Source organism: Urocitellus parryii, chromosome 8, assembly GCF_045843805.1.
Source record: "Urocitellus parryii isolate mUroPar1 chromosome 8, mUroPar1.hap1, whole genome shotgun sequence".
NCBI lineage: Eukaryota > Metazoa > Chordata > Mammalia > Rodentia > Sciuridae > Urocitellus > Urocitellus parryii.
Window position 1 is genome coordinate 138,464,535 of NC_135538.1, and position 19,482 is coordinate 138,484,016.

The window sequence follows — 19,482 nt, forward strand, 5'->3', positions numbered from 1 at the left end:
AGTGATAGGAGCCATGAGAAGTTTCCAAGGAAGCTCTTGGACTTCTCACAGGGGCCCACAGGGTAGGGGTGGAAGCCAGACTGGGGTGAGCCAAGTGGAGGCAGATATGTAGACCACACTTCAGGGAAAGTTAGACTTCAAGGGCAGGGGAATGTTGGAGAAGAAGCTGGAGGGAGTGTGAGATGGTGTGAATGTTGGTGCCCCTCATATGTTGAAATCCTAACCCCAAGTGACAGTTTTCAGAGGTGGGTCCTTGTCAGGAGGTGATTAGGCCACAGGGACAGAGCCCCATGAGAGGGGATTGGTGCCCTTATAGAATAGATCATATGACCCAGCAAGAAAGCACCATCATGAGTCAGAGCCCTCTCCAGATGGGTAATCTGCTGGTGCAGGTATGTTGGCTTTCCAGACTCCTGGAACATTAGAAATTAAATTGCTGCTGTTTATAAACCACACAGTCTATGGTATTTGTAAATCGCAGCCCAAGCAAACCAAGACCAGGTGAGAATTAGGAGATTAAAGGGAAGATCTTGATAGTGGAACCCACTTTGGCATTCCCCTCAATGATGAAAGGCATCTACCATTGAGGACACGGTGGTGGCGGTGATGTGCGGAGTCAGTGTCATGAAGACACATGTGGTTGGTTAACCAGAGGACTAAAGTCCTGAGAAGTCCCAAGAGGATGTGACCACAGTGTGTGTGTGTGTGTGTGTGTGTGTGTGTGTGTGTGTGTGTGTAACACTTTATATAACTTTACCCTGCTTCTGGGATGGGGTGAGAGACACTCCCATTATTGTGATAAGAGGGGAAGGAAGAGAAGATGAGTTTTTAGATTTGGTGTAGGAGGATGGAAACATTTCTTCCCAGTAGGTAGACATTTCTTTCCTCTCTTTCATGCAGCACAGAACAAGGTCATAATGAAGGGCAACAAGAGAGCTGGAGCAGATTGAGGACATAGATATCACCATTGTGTAAAAGTGGAGAGAGAGCTCGAGAGGCAAGGTCCTTTGGAAACAGTGGAGATGACCTTAATATGGGCCCGCACTCTGGGTGCTTTCCTCCTGCAGTGTTCAGCCATGCCATATTTGGGGTTCACCTAGGTTTGGGCATATATTGGAAGAGTTGTAGATTGATTTAGGTGATGAATACATTAGGCGTCCTTTTGGAGATGCTTATGGGAAGTGGATACATCCTGGAAGTGGATATGATACAGCAAAGGGAGCTGAACTCACAGGACTTTAGCTGCACCAACTTGAATTTCTGACTTCTCTAGTTTTTTTTTTTTTTTTTTTTTGGTACCGGGGATTGAACTCGGGGGCATTTAGCCAATGAGCCACATCCCCAGCCTATTTGTATTTTATCTAGAGACAGGTCTCACTGAGTTGCTGAGGGCCTCGCCATTGCTGAGGCTGGCTTTGAACTCTCGATCCCCCTGCCTCAGCCTCCCAATCCACTGGGATTACAGGTGTGTGCCATCATGCCCGGCTCTCTGGTTCTTTTATGGGGAACCAAGGCACAGATTTAGGCAAAGAGGTGGAATATAGACATTGTAAATTTCATTTCTGGCTACTGAGTTTCCCTGAAGGGTCCCACACTCTGTGAGACTGTCAGGGAAAGTATAGTAAGTCCTATGATGAGTGCAGAAGTGTACATCTCTAGAGTTCATGGTCATCAGAGGGGGCAGAACTGCAGCGAGCTCTCAGAGTCATTCTCTGGCCATTTCTCTGGAGTAAGTAGAACCACCAGGCTCCCCTCTTGCCCAAACACAGCTCCTTCCCCGACCCTGCCTCCCTCCGGAGCTTTATCCTCTCTCTTTCCTTCACAGTAGCCCTGGGACTCCTTCTGCCTTCTCCACTTGGCTCTTCCCTCACTGGTCAGCTGCCTTCCACACCAGCTTGCACCCTCCACAGGGCCGACTCCTGGCTTCCCTCTCCTCTCCCTAGTAGGTCCACCATGGAATCCCTCGCTCACTCCATGCTTGGTATGAGTCTCTCCTAGTCACCTAGCTCTCTAAATGGCCAATTCTTCCCAACCTTTTTTTCTTTTTTTGTAATTTCTTCTTTATCTTCTCACTCCTAATATGTCAGAGGTCCCTAGAACCCTGTCCCGGGGTTCCCTTATCACTCTGTCATGGAAGGCCATTCCTGGAGTCTAAACAGGCAGTTTATCTCATGAGTCTCCAACTCAAACTTTAGATCTAGACTTCATTCTCTTCTGCTCCTGAGCCCTCTGTCTTGGTAAATGTCACACTCTCCACAAGGTCCCCCAAGTCAGAACCAAAGGATCCTTGTGAATTTCTCTTTCTTCCTCTTCCTCTCCATCGTACTCATCACCAAGTCCCATCTGGTCCAGGTCCTCGACATCCCTCACCTCTGTTCTCTTCTCACATCCCAGGGGGCTTTACTCCTGAACTGAGATGTGGCAACACCCACCTTTCATTTCCTCCTACACCTAGCTGCGTCTCCAGAACCTACCTATTATTATAGTATGCAAAGTAAGTCTTGTCCGTCCTTTGCAAGAAATTCTTCAATCGCTCTGCATCACCTAGGGGTATATAATTTTTACTCTTTCAAAAGGCATAGAAGACTGGAGGTAGAGAAAGTGCCTAGCCCAAATGAGGCCCTGGGTTTGATCCCCAGTACTTTGAAAAAGAAAAAAAGAAAAAGAAAAAGGAAAAGAAAAGAGGGATAGAAGTCTGTTCACAATAGGGCCATTACTTTTGACTCAGGTCTCAGAGCTCTTACTCATTAAGCAAATGGGTCCACTTATCAGCAACCACGGTCTCTTGTGTTTCTTCCTTTTTGCATATGTTGTTCCCTTTTCCTGGAATATCCTTCAAAGATTATTTGTCACACTAAGTGGAACATTGATTGTTTTCTTGGCTTAATACTTGAGGATCCAAAATGGAGATCAGAGTAGCAATAAGTACAGTAGTCCCATCTTAACAATGGTCTTACTTTCTGCAAGTTCAGTTACCCATAGTTAAGCATGATCTGAAAATATTAAATAAAAATTCCTGAAATAAACAATTCATAAGTTTAAAATTATGCCCTGTTCTGAGTAGAATGATGAAATCTCGCACTGTTTCATTCTGTCCTGTATCAGATATGAATTGTCCTTTCTCCCAGTGTATCCACATTGTATATGCTACCCACCTGTTAGTCAATTAGTAGCTATCTGAGTTATCTGATTGATGGGTCTGGGATTGCAGAGCTTATGTTCAAGTTAACCTTATTTTACTTAATAATGTCTCTAAAATACAAAAGTAACAATGCCATTGCTAATTCAAATATGCCAAACAGAAACAATACAGTTCTTCCTTTAAATGAAAAGGTAAAAGAAAAATGTTTTCAGGGAGGAAGATCATATTCTATTATAGTGTATTGTTACAATTGTTCTACTTTATTATTAGCTATTGTTGTTGATCTCTTATTGTGTGTAATTTACATTTGGAAGAAAAATATAAAATAATTCTAGTGTTTGAGAGTCCTTTCTTGCTTGCTTGTCTTTTTTTTTTTTTTATTACTGAGATTTGAACCAGGGGCACTTTTCCCCTGAGTCACAGCCTCAGGCCTTTTTGTTTTGAAAGAGTCTCATTAAGTTATTGAGGGTCTCACTGAGTTGCTGAGTCTGACCTCAAACTTGCAATTCTACTGCCTCAGCCTCCTGAGTTGCTGGGATAACAGTTGTATATCATCATACCCAGCTTGGTGTTAAAGAGTTTCTATAAAGGAGCCTATCATAGACTTTCTCAAGTGTAAACTATACCTAAATTATACAATGAATACAAGACTAGCAGAGGAACATGAAATATTTTGTACGCTTGTACCAATATAGTGAAATATTGTCTCACCAATGAATTAGCCCCTTCAAGAAGTTATTCCAAATGTAATCATATCCATTTAAACATTAAAAATCAAGGCTATAATGAATTAAGAAGTGCTCATCTCCATCAGTAAGCAGATTAGACACCATGTATTCATGCATGTGGTAATCACACTCATTGATTACCAGCATTTTATCATTTTTTAAAAGGCAGATTCATTAAGAATTATGAAACATGCAACTTTATAATGCAGTTACATATTTTTTTCTTATACTTTAAGTGTCTTCTATAGAAAATAAAAATAGCATATGCTTCTTGTTTTGTTTTGGCAGAATTTGGAAGAACATGCTCAGAAGCAGTAGTGTTCTGTGGGATATAGTTTATGAAACACTATTGTAAGGTTTAAACTACCACTAACCCATGCCATAGACAAAATAATGTGTTTGGGGTACCTCCTTTAAAATATTAGTCAGACATTTAATAGAAGATACTGCAGGGTTACAATTATGAGGTTTTATTTTATTTATTTTTATAAATTAATTTATTTTAATTAGATATATATGACAGAAGAATGCATTTTGATTCATTGTGCACAATTGCAGCACAACTTTTCATTTCTCTGGCTGTACACCATGTAGCACTGCATGCACCATCTGTGCAGTCATACATGTACCTAGGGTAACGATGTCCATCCCATTCTATCATCTTTCCTGCCTCCACAATCAATGAGGTGAAAAGAGAGCCTACATTTTGGGAGCAGGTTTTTGCCACATGAACATCAGATAGAGCATGGATCTCCAGGATATTTAAAGAACTCAGAAAACTAAACACCAAAAAAGCAAACAACCCAATCAATAAATGGACTAAGGAGCTGAACAGACAACTTCTCAGAAGAAGATATATAATCGATCAACAAATATATAAAAAGTGTTCAACATTTCAAGAAATGCAAATCAAAGCTACTCTAAGATTTCATCTCACTCCAATCAGAATAGCAGTTATCAAGAATACAGACAACAATAAATGTTGGCGAGGATGTGGGGAAAAGGCACACTTATGAGCTTTTGAAATGAATGTGAGTGGCAACTTATTGAGCAATGGGGATTCGAGAATGCATGGTTGAATACATAGATTAGAGAAAATTCTACAATGTTTTTTCATTTTCTTTAATTTTTTTTATTATTAGTTGTTCAAAACATTACAAAGCTCTTGACATATCATATTTCATACATTTGATTCAAGCAGATAATGAACTGTTTTTTCATTTTGACTGCTTCTGAATTAGGACTTCTTAATAAAGGTTACTTAACACGATTCGCCAGTCCTAACAACACTAGTCTAAACAACTTGATTTACGTTCTTTACTATCTCCTCTGTATTGGTTTTCTCTCGCTGTGCAGCAAACACTCTTAAATTTAGCAGCTTAAAATAACAAACATTTATTATCTCTCAGTGTTGGTGGGTCAGGAATTTGGGTGCAGCTTAACTGGGAGTCTTGGATTCCAGGTCTCTCGTGAGTTTGTCTCAAGCTGCTACTTGGGCTGTGGTCTCATCTGAAAGCTTAATTGAAGTAGGATCTTTTCCAAGTTCCCTCCTGCGGTTGTTAGCAGTTTTCAGTTCCTCATGGGCTATTGAACCGAGGGCCTCAGTCCCATGTTGGCTGCTGGCCAGAGTCCTCCCTCTGTTCCTTGGCAGGTGTGTTTCTCCCCAGGGCAGCTCACGCCATGGCAGCTGAGATAGGGAGGGAGATAGGGAGGGAGGGAGAGATCCCACCAGGGAAGCCATTTTTATTTTCATAACCTAATCTCAGAAGGTGTATCCCATCACTTTTACCATTTCCCCCCCATTAGAGGCAAATGAGAGGTTCAGCCCACACTCAAATCCAGGTGAATACACAGTTCAAAAAGGCCAGAGCAGGGATCCCTAGAGGACATCTTCATAACCTCTCACCAATTCACCTCTCCTAGTCCCCACCCTCCCTCTACCCAGTGCTCCCAAGTCCCACCTGATACTGGGACTCCAGTTCTTCAGGAAAACAGATGATAATATAATTCTCACACCTTCTTTATTTCAGCCAGTTTCCCCTTCTTTTCTCTGGTCATCGCTGACCAATTGCTCTTCTTGTCCTCCCCTCTCACAAAGAGAAAGGCTGGAGGGGCTGCTAGTCCTTCTCTAGCCGTCACCTCAGGACTCTGCTGCCTTTTACAAAAGGCCTGGAACCAACTGCCTTTTACTGTCCTCTCCACACAATCCCCACTCCCTCGCTCCACCTCTTCTGCTCCCACCACTTTATGGAAATGGTGTTTGTCAAGGTCACCAAACGTTTCCCTGTTGCGACCTCCAAGGAGCGTGTTCTTGACTGGATTCAACATGGCGGGCCATTCCTGTCTTCTCTCTTGGTTTCCCAGTTCTATATTTTTTTCCTGATCATTCTAGTTACTCCCTTCTACTCTCTTTGGTAGGCTTCTTTTCAATCCAGGCTCAAAATGCTGATGATGCCTAGTTTGTGTCTTCATTTTCTCCCTCTTTCCATAAATGATCTCATCCATCCCCAGAGCCCTAAATATAATAGTTCCTTTTTTCCGTGGGGAATATATCCTAGGATCCCCCAGTGGATGTCGGAAACTGTAGGCAGTACTGTATATGTACATTTATAAATTTAATGATTTTCCATCTTAACTAAGTGCTATGGCCATAACTTTTGTAGCTTTAGGTGTGGCAGCAAAACTGGCATGAATTTCTTTTTCCTTCTCCACAACTTCAGATAGAAGATTTGTTCTTACCATTGATCTTAGCAACCACAGCATATGATTTTTTTTTCCTTATTGAGTCAAGAACTTTCACTTTTTTTAATTAAAAGAAGCTCTTCAGGACTTCTCATTGGTATATCTGAACTGCAAACATCACTATTCTATACTTTAGAGCCATTATTAACTAAAATAAGGGTTACCTGCACACAAGCACTAAGATTTTGCTCCCGTTAATCTGGAAACTGAGCCAGCTACTGAGTCATTAAAGGGTAGGCAGCATATACAGCATGGATACACTGGTCAAAGGGATGATTTCTGTCCTGGGCAGGATGGAACAGGATGGTGCAAGAGTTCATCACACTACTAAGACTGGTGTACAATTTAAAACTCATGAATTATTTACTTCTAAAATTTTCAATTTATTACTTTTATATCATGGTCGATCAAAGGTAACTCAAGTGGCAGAAAGCAAAACTGCAGATTGAGTGAACTACTGTGCACTTCCATGTAGATGAACATGGAATTATTCAGTCAATACTTTCTCCTAACTGTGGAATGATTTATTTAATTGTTTACTTGATTATTCTATTTGGATATCTCAAAGGAACCGCAAACCAAATGCCCATGATAGAACTTCTGCTTCCCAACTTCTACCTGCATAACTTGTTTTTCTCTGGAATTCCCCAACTCAGTAAGTGGAACCATCAACTATTTCTTTTGCTCAAATATGAGTCTTTGGTTCTTCCTGTTCCTCAATCCCCCATTCCAATGTATCACCAAGTACTATTTTCTAAATATAGTTCCAGTCTGTCCATTTATCTACTATGTCTGCCCCTCTACTGGTCTTCCTGCTTTTCTGCTCTGCAAAGCCACCTATTAAATGGTTTTAGAAAGGCATTGAGCTGTATTTCCCTCGGTTGAAACTTTCTGGTGTCCTCCCATTATACTTTGAAAATCGGAATTTCTCAGCCATGTGTGATATGTCTTGTCCTTTACAACCTCATGGTCATCCCACTCACCCTGCACTTATTGTGCATCAGTTGTATTAGCTTTCAACATTTCTTAAGTGAACCAAGTTCTGAAAGGCAAGTCTGCCTGGATTTTCACAAGCTATTCCTTCATTTCCCCCTCCTCCCTAGCTACTTCCTGCATTTATCCAAACTAGTAATTACAGGTTTATTCATTTTGTTTACTTATTGCCTACCTCATTATACAGTAAGTCCATGAAGACAGAGACCAAGCCTGCTTTGTTCACAGTTGTACACCCAAGCACCAAGCACTTCATAGTTGAGTAAACGAGCAATCTCAGAGTCAACGTTCCAAGTCTCAACTCGAATCTGCTTCCTTAATAACCTTTCCAGCCCAGAAGCCTTAATGACCTAGGGACTCCTTCTATACATAATTTGTAAATGTTGCACACTTACCCTGTAGCAATTGCCTTGATGATTTGAAAAATCTTTGCACTCCCATCTCCACAATAGCCATATACCCATCGAGGGCAGGGACTTTGCCTCCTCATCCCTGAAACCCCAAGCCTGCTGTGGAGTGCCCAGTGGACACAGTCTCTGCCGGACGCGTGCTTGCCTAATGGTGTGAGAGTGAAGGTCAGTGTTTGCAGCCCTCCCTGGCCCTCAGGTGGGAAGAAAGAAGCTCTTTTTTTTTTTTGGCTCAGGAACAAAACCCAGTCCCCTGACTCTTGTGCTAGGTGCCTCCTCCTGGAACTTGCAGCAGCAATCTTTGAAGCCAAGTGTTTGTCTCTGGGAAGTGCCCTTTGAGGCCCTGTGATTTTGCTTGGGGAAACATACTTGCAGTAAGAAAGAACACAGGAGTCCTAAAGATAAATCCCCTTCCTAAAAGGGAAGAGAAATTGACATGGGGCAAAGGTAATTATGCTAAAAACACTTAGCATGGGGCACACAGGTCCCTGAACTTTTGAGTGACAACACCGCCATTTGAGAAATTTAAGTCGAGTGGCTTTTTCTTTCCCTTCAGTTAACATCCAATGACATGGACAGATTTCATGCCTTCCTTAGTAAAGTGTGTCTGGGGACAGCAGCCCCAACCTGCTGGTGTCCCCCGGAAGGCTGGTGCTGGGGAGCCTGAATGTGAGACAGGTGGATGTGTGTGCATTTGAACAAATCTGTTCTACATGCCAGAAGATTCAGTTCTGGTGAGGGACGTGAAGGAAAATTATGAGAACAAGTGTCCTATTCACATGCTAGGAAAATAAATGTTTTACTAATCCTTAAATAACATTTTACTCTGAGGTGTATTGGCAAATTTTAGTTTTATTTCTGTATGAAAGTCTCATTTTTAGAAGTGTGATTTATACACATTTTGGTAGTAGAGGTGACTGCTAAAATTAGTTTCTGTCGGCCTATGCTAATGTCTGTATAGGAAGAGGATAATATAATTTAGAAATCCTGATGTTTTTGTTCTGTTTAATGAATAGCTTAGCATTTATTATCATTGGCTGTGATTTAGTTTAACTCTTGTAAAGGTGCATGTTTTTCAATGCTTTGGCTTCTTCTGATAGAGAAAATATGTGACCCAGAAGGTCCTCCATACATTCTCTTTCCCCACCCGCAGGCCCTGCAAGAGAACTCCATCATTAAACAAATATTTACTCAGCACCTTTCTATGTGCCAGGCCTTGTGCTGAGAGCGGGGATACAACAATGCCTGCAGTCTGGATTTTGGGCTAGGTGGGAGTGGGGTTGGTGGATGCTCACCTGCGCGGAGCAGACTAGCTGCTTGACACTTGTTCTGCCCCAGCTCACTTGTTTATAGAGCCAATTTGACGAGCTTCCATAAAGTAAAATTGGGAAAATAATGCCACATAAAAGCCAAACAGTAGTTTCCATTGACTTCTGGAATATATCTTACGGATCTTATTGGAGGAGATCAGGCCTATTTAATATATTTTATTAAATCAAAAGAAAAACAAAATTAGCTTGTACTCATTGAGGGGAGGAGAAAGGACAACCACTCCCATCAAGTGGCTGTGTTCGTCCTGAAGCTAAAATTTACTGTAGATCATCATGACACTTACATTTCACTCTAGATAGTCAAATATCCAGGTATCTACATGTAGGCTCCAGGGAAGCCTCTTTACCCCTGAGGGCCTGACTCCATCCCCCTTCCACTGAGGGGTGAAAAACTCATTTCCACTTAGTCTCCTCTACCTCCCCGCTTTGCAATATCATCATCTCATTGTCCTGCATATAAGATGCTGCTGCAATTTTTGTTTCAATCATTAAAAATGATTCCTAAAACTCATAATGAAAAGGACAGGCTGAGGCCTGTGCTGATATTCCCACTCCTCTGATGCTCCAAGATCCTTTCTTTTACCATTTCCTCTCTGTTGGAGAGAATTCCTTTAGCTATTCTTTAAGGGTAGGCCTCTCGTAAAAACCTCTCTTAGTTTCCCTGTGTCTGAGAAGGACTTACCCCAAAGAGTTGAAAACATATTCTCCCAAAAATCTGCACACCGGTGTTTACAGTGGCTCTGTTCATCACTGCCTAACCCTGGATGCAACCCACCTTCAGGAGCTGAATGCTTCACCCAAACAGTGAAATATTATTCAGTGCCAGAAAGAAATGAGCTCTCAAACCACGGAAAGTCGTGGAGCAAATTTAAGTGCCTATTACTAAATAAAAGAAGCCAGTCTACAAAGCCCACAAAAAATACCCAATTCCAACTACATGCCATGCGGAAAAGGAAAAACTATTTTTTTTAAAAAAAGCAAAAAGATATGAGGTTTTTTGAAATTGGTGGGGTGAGAGAGTGAGGAATGAGAAGGTGGATCACAGGGGATTTTGGAGGCAAAGAAACTACTCTGCATGATAATGCAATGGTGAATGTGTGTCATTATACATTGTTCCAGACCCACAGGACACATAACACCAAGAGTGAACCCTGGGTTGGAGTTGTAGCTCAGTGGTAGAGCGCTTGCCTGGCACACGTATTTGTAATGAAATATATATATGAAAGATGGAACCCTAAGGCAAACTATGTTCTTTGGGTGGTCTTGATGTATCAGGGTAGTAACAAAAGTACTGCTCTGGTTGGGGAAGGGTATGCATATGTGGAGGGTATATGGGAAATTTCCATACCTTTCTTCTAATTTTAATAGAAATCTAAAACTTCGTTAAAACAAAGTTATAAAAAAGACAATCAACTAACAGCAACACAGAGATCAATCAGATGTGGGAATCATCCCGAATTATCCAAATCATCAAGGATTTCAAAGCAGCTGTCGCTTCCACCGTCAATTACACATTCTCCAAACACAAATGAAAAAATAGAAAATCTTTGCAAAGAATAGAAGATACAAGCACACACACAGTGGGGTTGTGGCTCAGTGGTAGAGTGCTCGACGAGCATGCACGAGGCACGGGGTTCGATCCTCAGCACCAAATGAATGTAAAATAAAGATATTGTGTCTACATAAACTTAAGAATAAATGTTTTTTAAAAAAATAAACACACACACACACACACACACACCAAATGGAAATTTTAGAACTGAAAAAATTCAATCACAGACATAAAAAATCTTGCTACATAGGCTCAATAATAGAGTGGAGGTAACAGGGATAGTGTCAATGAACTTCAGGATACGCATTGATCTGAAAAACAGAGAGAAAATAGACTGGGTGAAAAATAAATCAATAGAACCTCAGCAACGTGTGAAAGATGTAACATTTTATCATCAGAGTCCCAGAAAGAGAGAGGCAAGAGTCAGACTGAAAGATGATTATGAATAAGTAATGGATAAAAAAACTCTCCATATGGCTTGGAAGACCCACACCTTCCTATTTCAGAAACCAAGAAAATCCCAGATGAAGTCAACTGAAAGAAATCCCCTTGAAGTTTCATCATAATTAAACACCTAAAAGTCAACAGGAAAAAAAAAATTGGAATTCAGCTAGCGAGAAGCAGCCTGTCGCCTACAGGGGAAACTAGTTGAATGACTGCAGGTTCTCATCTGAAACCAAGAGGCCAGCAGGAAGTCACACAAGTGACCGAAAAGAAAAAAAAATGCCAGTTGCAAATTCTACATCCACTGAAACTATCCTTTAGGAATAAAGGGAAAATAAAAATACACTGTCTCTCAGCATCTTTGAGGGATTAGTTGTTAATTCCAGCCCCCACACTCTTGAGTCCTTGGATGTTTGAGTCTCTGATTCAAAAATGGAGTAATATTTGCATAAAAACTATACACATCCTATTGTATACTTTAAATCATCTCTAGTGTACTTATGATACCTGATACAACGTCAATACTACATTGCTAGTTGTTGCACTGTATTGTTTAGGGAATAATGACAAGAAAAACATCTCTGCATGTTCATTACAGACATACGTTTTCAAAATTATTTTTGATCGCTGGTTGGTTGAATGTGAACATGCAGAAACTGTAGATAGGGAGGGATGACTAATTCTCAAAGAAAAACTAAGAGAAGTTGTTGTTAGCAGACCTACCCTTAAAGAATGGCCAGAGGAAGTTCTTCAAACAGAAAGGAAATGATAAAAGATCATGTAGCATCAGGAAGGAAGAAAGAATAACAATAGGAGCCAAAAGTTGGTAAAACTACAGACTGTCCATCTCCTTATGAGTTCTAGAAATCATATTGGATTATGGGAATGAAAAGTCAGGACAAAGAAATAAAGAGAAAACTTGGAAAGCAGAGGGGACCGAATAGGAGTAAGATCTTCACACCTCACTTAAAGTGGAAAAAGGATGATGCTAATGAACTGATAAGTCACATGTTTGTCAGTCACCAGAACAACTGCCTTGAATACTATACAAAAAGATTGCTCAAAAATGTCACGAACAAATTGATCACAAAGGAATCCTAAAGAAGTTCATGAAGCACACAGGAAGGCAGGAAAAGTGGATGGTAAACTCGGCATTCCCAGGAAATCCCATAATGTAGAGATAGAAATGAACTCTGGAAGAACTCAACAGAGACTGACCTGAAACTTGGGTTAGGAACAGTAGATTGGAGAGTCAAGAAGCTTGGCTTTGGATTAATAACAAATAATTAAATACCAATAAGTAAACGAAACAGTGAATAAAAGCTTAGTGATACAATGTAGCCATTACTAATCTAATCAGAATAAAGGCTTGTATTACTTTCTATGCAAAGGCGGAATCTTAATTGTTACATCCTAAGATTAAAGCCAAAGGAGTGCTTTTTCTTTGTAACATTTTTAACAGATTCTGTTGATTTTCTTGGAGGGCCTCTGGTCAGGCTTCAGGAGGGCTCTCTGGGTTCTCCCATAGCCTTGCTTTGGGCTGCTGTGGCTTGCTCAGCTTTTGCACCTCCTAGAAAACCTTGTGCACAGAGACCTTGTGGTCACAAAGCAGCAGAGCAGCCAGGTAATTCAGAGCAGTAAAGGTGTAGGCGGTCCCTAGCTCCCCACCCATCTTCTCAAAGCCATCATGGCTGTCCTGTGCAGGTTGGTGAGCATCTTTTCCTTTTGGTCATTGCTCATCCGCACACAGCATTAGTGGTCTCTATCCTCTATTCTGCATGTGTTCTTCATAACTGTGGATCTTGATGGTCAGGATCACCATTGGAGCTTCCTGGGATCTGGTGTTCTGGGTGTTTGCCACGAGTTTGTTTATAAAAAAGCTTTTGTTTGATTTTCAGCTCCTCTCTCTGGGGCGTCACTTTCAAAGGCCGGACTCCTTTCACAGCGTCATCAGCCTTCTCAGTTCCAGGGATGGGCTGGTAGTCTTTGGGAGGCGTCATGGAAGGGAGTGGGTCTTGGTCTTGCTTGGGCTGAACAGGTTTCTGGGTGGCATGTCCACCTGCTGCCTGTAGAATGAGATTTTGGAGCCATAGTCCTAACTACTTCGAGGGAGACCTGATGTTCCCTCTTCTCAGGGGGCCGGAGGCTGGAACCTGGGTCACTGCCTGGATTGGAATGGATCTCAGTGCAACACATGGCCTATGGTATACTTTTTCTTTAAAAACAAAAAAACCCAAAAAACTTGGCTCACACCTGTAATCCCAGCAGCTCTGGAGGCTGAGGCAGGAGGATTGCGAGTTCAAAGCCAGCCTTGCAAATGCGAGGTGCTAAGCAATTCAGTGAGACTCTGTCTCTAAGTAAAATACAAAATAAGGGCTGGGGATGTGGCTCAGAGTCAAGTGCCCCTGAGTTCAATCTCTGATACTAAAACAACAACAATAACAAAACTATATGAGGCTTACAGAAAAGTTGTGAAGATAGTGCAGAGAGTTCTGGATATCTCAAGCCTGTGTCTCCTATAATTATACTGCCTTACATTATTATGGTACATCTGTCACAACCAGTGAAACAATATTAATACATTATTTTAAAACTGAACTCAATTTAAATTCCACGAATTCAATATCCTTTTCCTTAATATTCTCCCCCGAAACCTCTGCCTACTCCAATATCCCCTCTAGGATACCACATTTATAGGAGTCTTATTTGGTTTTATTTTTTTTTGACATGGAATCTCACCAGGCTGGCCTCCTGTTCATGGAGTCCAGTGATGCCCCTGTTGCAGCCTGCTGAGTACTGGAGCTACAGGTGAGCACCAGGGAGCCAGCTTATAGGAGTCCTCTTTAAACTAATTCTTAATGGCCAAACTTCATATCACGGAGGAGATTATATATTCAGAAACAGAACTAGGATATTACCACCTAGGGAATCTTGTGGGAAGGCTCTTAAAGGGACTGGAGGTTTAGCCAGTGGGAGGGCATTTATGCAGCATCCATGAGGACCTAGGTTCAATTCCTAACTCTCTCACACACACACACACACACACACACACACACACACACACACGCAGGCTATTAAGAAACAGACCATTTATCCATTTTTTTTAGTCCATGTATTATAGTTGTACATAATGATGGCATTTGCTGTTCAATATTTGTATGTGCACACATTACAACAAAATAATTTAGCCCCTTTCCTTCTCCTCCTCCCTAATCCTGCTCTTTTTCTTCTCCTTACTGATGTCCCTTCAATTTTCATGAGATCCAACCCCCCACCTTCCTTTTCTTTTTCCTCTCTACCTTTCACATTAAAGAGAACACATATGACCCTTGCCCTTCTGAGCTTGGCTTATTTTGTTTAAAATAATGGTCTCAAGTTCCACCCATTCTCTTTATGACTGAATGAAGCTCTGCTGTGTGTATATACCACGTTTTCTTTATCCATTCATCCATTGATGGACACCTAGGATGGTTTCACAGTTTGGCTATTATGAATTGTGGGGCCATAAACATAGGTATGCATGTGTCACTGTAGTATGGTGACTTTTAATTCTTCGGCCTAAATACCAAAAAGTGGTGTAGCTGGGTCATAGGGTGGTTCCATGCCTAGTCTTTTTGGGAACCTCCACGGTGATCTCCATAGTGGCTGCACTAATTTGCAATCCCACTCACAGTGTGAAAATGGTCCTCTTTCTTCCGCACCCTTTCTAGCATTTATCATTATTTGTATTCTTGATGACTGCCATTCTGACTGGAGTGAGATGTAGTCTCCAGGTAATTTTGATTTGCATTTCTCTTAATGCCTTGAGGAATTCTTCGAGAAGCTATTCTTGCATAGCTAACCTCTGATTGTTTACTTTGAGTAGCTTTTGAGATCTGGGCCCTGATAGAGATTATAGCTAAAGGCCTTCTGCTGTTCCTTGGCACGATCAGTGAATTAGCCCATAATCATCAGGGCATGAACACTCCTTCCTTGGCCTTTAGTCAATTCATACTACCACTTGAGGCTCCGTGCAATGGGGGAGCCATGCTTTGCTGGCCCTTTTCGGGGGGGGGGGGAGAGGTTGTTAGCCCGGCTTGTTCTTACATGCAGTTAGCACATTCTCTGGGCAAGGGGCTGTGCCTCCAAAATGTGTCCAGAATTCAACCACTTTTCTCTGCCTCCTCTGCTTCACTCTGAACCATCATCATCTCCTGTCTGACTGTGAACAAGACTTTCCTAACTGGTCTTCCGGATTCAGCCCTGGCAGCTCTATCGTCTACTCTCCACCCAGTGACCTGAGAGATGCTGTTAAAATCAAAGTCCATTCCCACCCTGACCATCCTCTGCTTGAAACCATCCAGTAATCCCCCCCCGTTTCCTAGTTCTTTGCGGCTCCTGTTTTTCCTGTGTTTAATTGCTTTTCAATCAACATGTCAATCGCAGTACAACATACAGAAAAGCGTATGGATCCCATGAACACCACTCACCTAATTGTTAAAACTGTCCTCACTTGTATATCCAGCCCCATGACAAGGAAGCAGACTAACTCTCAGGAAGCCCCCACTTAGTTTCATTTAGTGTTATTCCCACTCTTCTCTCCAAAAAGAACCACTAACCTGACCTTTAGATTCATTTGGACTATTTTTGAATTTTATATAAATGGAATTATGGGTATATATTTTCTCGTCTGGCTTCTTTTACCCAATGCTATGTTTCTGTGATTTTCCTACATTGTGTTTTATAAAAGCCAAAATCTTCATCAGGATGTCCAGGGCTCTAAATCCTGGCCCTGTTAGTATTCCAATAGAATTTCCTACTGTTATTTTCTCCCGTTTCCTAACTCTGACCTCGTTGGCCTTCTTTCCCTTTTTCAGATTAAACAGGCATCCACTGAGGCAGGGCCTTTGCAATGACTAATTCCCCTGCCTAAAAGCTCTTTCCCCAGATATCCTCATGGCTGGTCCTATTTACTCTGCTGGGTCTTTGCTCAAATTCTTCCTTCTTCATGAAGACTTTCCTGACCATCCACAAGCTCCATAATCCCTTTCCTTGTTTGAAATTTCTCCATGTACTTGCCATTGCACTAAATATGTATTAGTTTCATCTTGCTGCTGAAACAAAATATAAATTTAGAGTCATATAATGACACAAACTGCTCTTCTCATGGTTCTGAGGGTGGGAAGTCTGATAGATGAGGCTCCTTTCTCTGTCTCGGGCTCTACCAGGCCAAAGCTTGAGGGTCTGTTGCCTTGGACTCTCCTCCAGAGACTCTGGGTAAGAATCTCCTTCCAGGCTCATTCTGGCTGTTGCCAGAATTTGCAAGGATGACCCAGATTGGTGTTCTTTTGATGTTGTCATGGGGGTTTGTTCTCAGCTTTTAGGGCCACCTGCATTCCTTGGCTTGTGGCCTCTTCATCTTCAAAGCCAGCAAGTTGAATCAAGTCTCTCTTGGGCTAAGCATTTCTCCTGCCTTCCTCTTTACTTTACTTGTGGTTATGTTGGGTTCTCTTGGATAATTGGGATAATCTTCCTATTTTGAGATCACCTGTTGAGCGATTTTAATTCCATCTGTGAAGTCCCCTTTGTAACACAAGATCCCAGTTCTATAGGTGAAACCACCTGGGGCAAAAATCATGGGGGCCAATATCCTGCCTACCACAGTGTATTTGCTTATTTTGCTTATTGTCCATTATCCTGTCTAGAATCTAGGAGGGCAAGGTCTCTGACTGTTCAAGTCTCCAGAACTCAGAGCACTACCTGGTAGGCATTCAGATTCCTTGTTGGATGGATGGATGCATGCATGCATACACACAGACTGAGCAATTAGTCTTTTTCTTCTTTGGAAGTTGAAAGCCCATGACTTTCATCCTAACTGGCTCTTATTCAGTGTGGTTTAACCTGGCCCACGTGCCACTGTTTATGGATCTGCTAGTTAAAGGGATGGGTAGCACAATATGTCATATTTTTATGTGACCTCCTGGTTGACATAAAGACATATCTGGGACAAGGGTGCAGGGCTGGACACAGAATGGAGTAAAACTCAGAGGCCAGCAAAGCCCAGGCAGCCTCATGTCTTACCCAGCCCAACCAAGCGTCCAATGCTTTCTTGGAACAAAGGTCTTTAGGGATAGTAAAACTAGCCATGGGAATGTGTTAAGTATTGTTTTGCTCAGTTAAAAAAGTAAGGAAGAAAGAAAAAGAAAAGGAAAAAAAGATTGAAGACAGATTGCATATGTTAATTGTCCAATGAAAGTTTCAAAAATGATCTAGTCATTTGGATCTTGAAATACTTTGCTGCTTAATATTATGTAGACAGCCTAAATCCATGAGATCTGAGCTTGTGTGAAGAGTTTGAAACCTATACAAGTAACAGATTTGCTATTTGGGTTACAGTGTGGAAAAAAAAAAATCTCTGGAAACAGATTTATGTATTAGTTTTTCACTCTGCCACCAGATGTCCTTCATGAGTAGGAAAATATGATGGCTTGGCTATTTTGAAGTGTGAATGCCCAGCATTTTTGAATAGAGAGTGAAGGGAGAGTGGTAGTGAATGTAAATGTACCTCAGACTTTTGAATAAGACACATATTTTGGAGATTGCCTTATAGGTGTAGCTTTCAGAAGCACTATTTATTTAACTTCCAAATTTTTATTTCTCATACTCTGCAAACATTTACTTAACATATTTCCTTTTCACTTAACTCTGAACTGATATTTTTCAAAGTTGGGCCAATTTTTATATTTTGAAATTAATGTTCAATATATTCCACTCCTTATGCTAATTGTCATAATGTAAATTTCATTTTCGAGTGGAGCTTCCTGAGGATTCAAGGAGGCCAGACTGTCCCCTGCCCCAACCCCAGACTTTTTATGGCCACATAGTTTATACATTTTTATGTTAAATTAATTCTAAAACAGCAACTTAATAGCTTTAGGAAAGTTAGTTGAATGAGACCAATGTGTAATTTAATATCAAGTCAAACTGCAGTTGTAGCTTACTGCTAATGATATAATTCACAGGAAAGTATAGGGTATAACGTATTTATCATATCAAATTAATAAGTAGTTATCTTTTCAAAATAGAAATTATTTGGTCAAGTGTGCTATAAATGTATAACGAAAACCTCCATAAGATATAAGGAGCAAGGACAACTATATTCTAAAGAATTTGATATGTGAATTCTACTGGGCTTAATAACATATGGGTACAGGATTACCACCCTGATCCCAGCACCACTGTAGGCCTGTGGTGGCTTGTGCCTCTACATGAAGGTTCCTCACTTCTTCAAGAGGTAGGGCAGGGGTGGGACAGACGACCTATTTCCAGAAACTGGAGGCCATCTGCATGAAATGTCAGCCAAGCAACCAGATGTTTGCTATGGATTGGCTCCCACATCTGGCTCCTTGAACAAATTCCTCTTCTTTTCCCCCCCAGATGTTTTAGAGACACATACAGAGAACTTAATGAAGCTTGTCCAGAGCTCCCAGAGGAAGGGGCAGTAATATTTTGGTGTCCTGCAGGGGGCGAAATTACCTCTGATTTTCTTAAGGTGGTTCACACATTCTAGCTAACTCCAAAGACAGATCTCTCCTCTCCCTTCAAATCTGTCACATCTCATCACATGTATCTTTTCTCTAGCTCCCTCTTCTAAAAACTCTGGGTAGCACTGAGATGTCAATAGGGAGTGAGTGAGATGGAGGATTAGGGGTTCCTTTCCCACCCACCCCATGTTCCAGTTGATTTGGAGAAGCAGTGGTCCAATTTTGAGCTTATTCTAATCTTAGAACTGTACCTCTTTACCCATCCCCTTGGTCCCCGATGGATATAAAGGTTTGCCTGGATGTTTGCTGACAAACGTGATGTGTACAGGTTGGGAGCGCATAGTGAGGATATCAGAAGACATCTCTTAGTTGCATGTCTCTATCCTCGTGATCATTGTCCTGTCCCACTTAACCTACTTTTCAGTCTTCTGGGTTCTTAAGGGAGATGTTCATCATTTAAAGCCCCCTCCCCCCCGCCTTATTGTAGCATTCCTCTTTACTCTAGCACTGTTCAACAAGAACTGAAAGTCCATCTTGGTGAGGGTGGCAGCCCATACCAGACCTGAATCAGAGCTTCTCATCAGAGCTTAATTGATAATGTATCACTAAATGGCATTGGG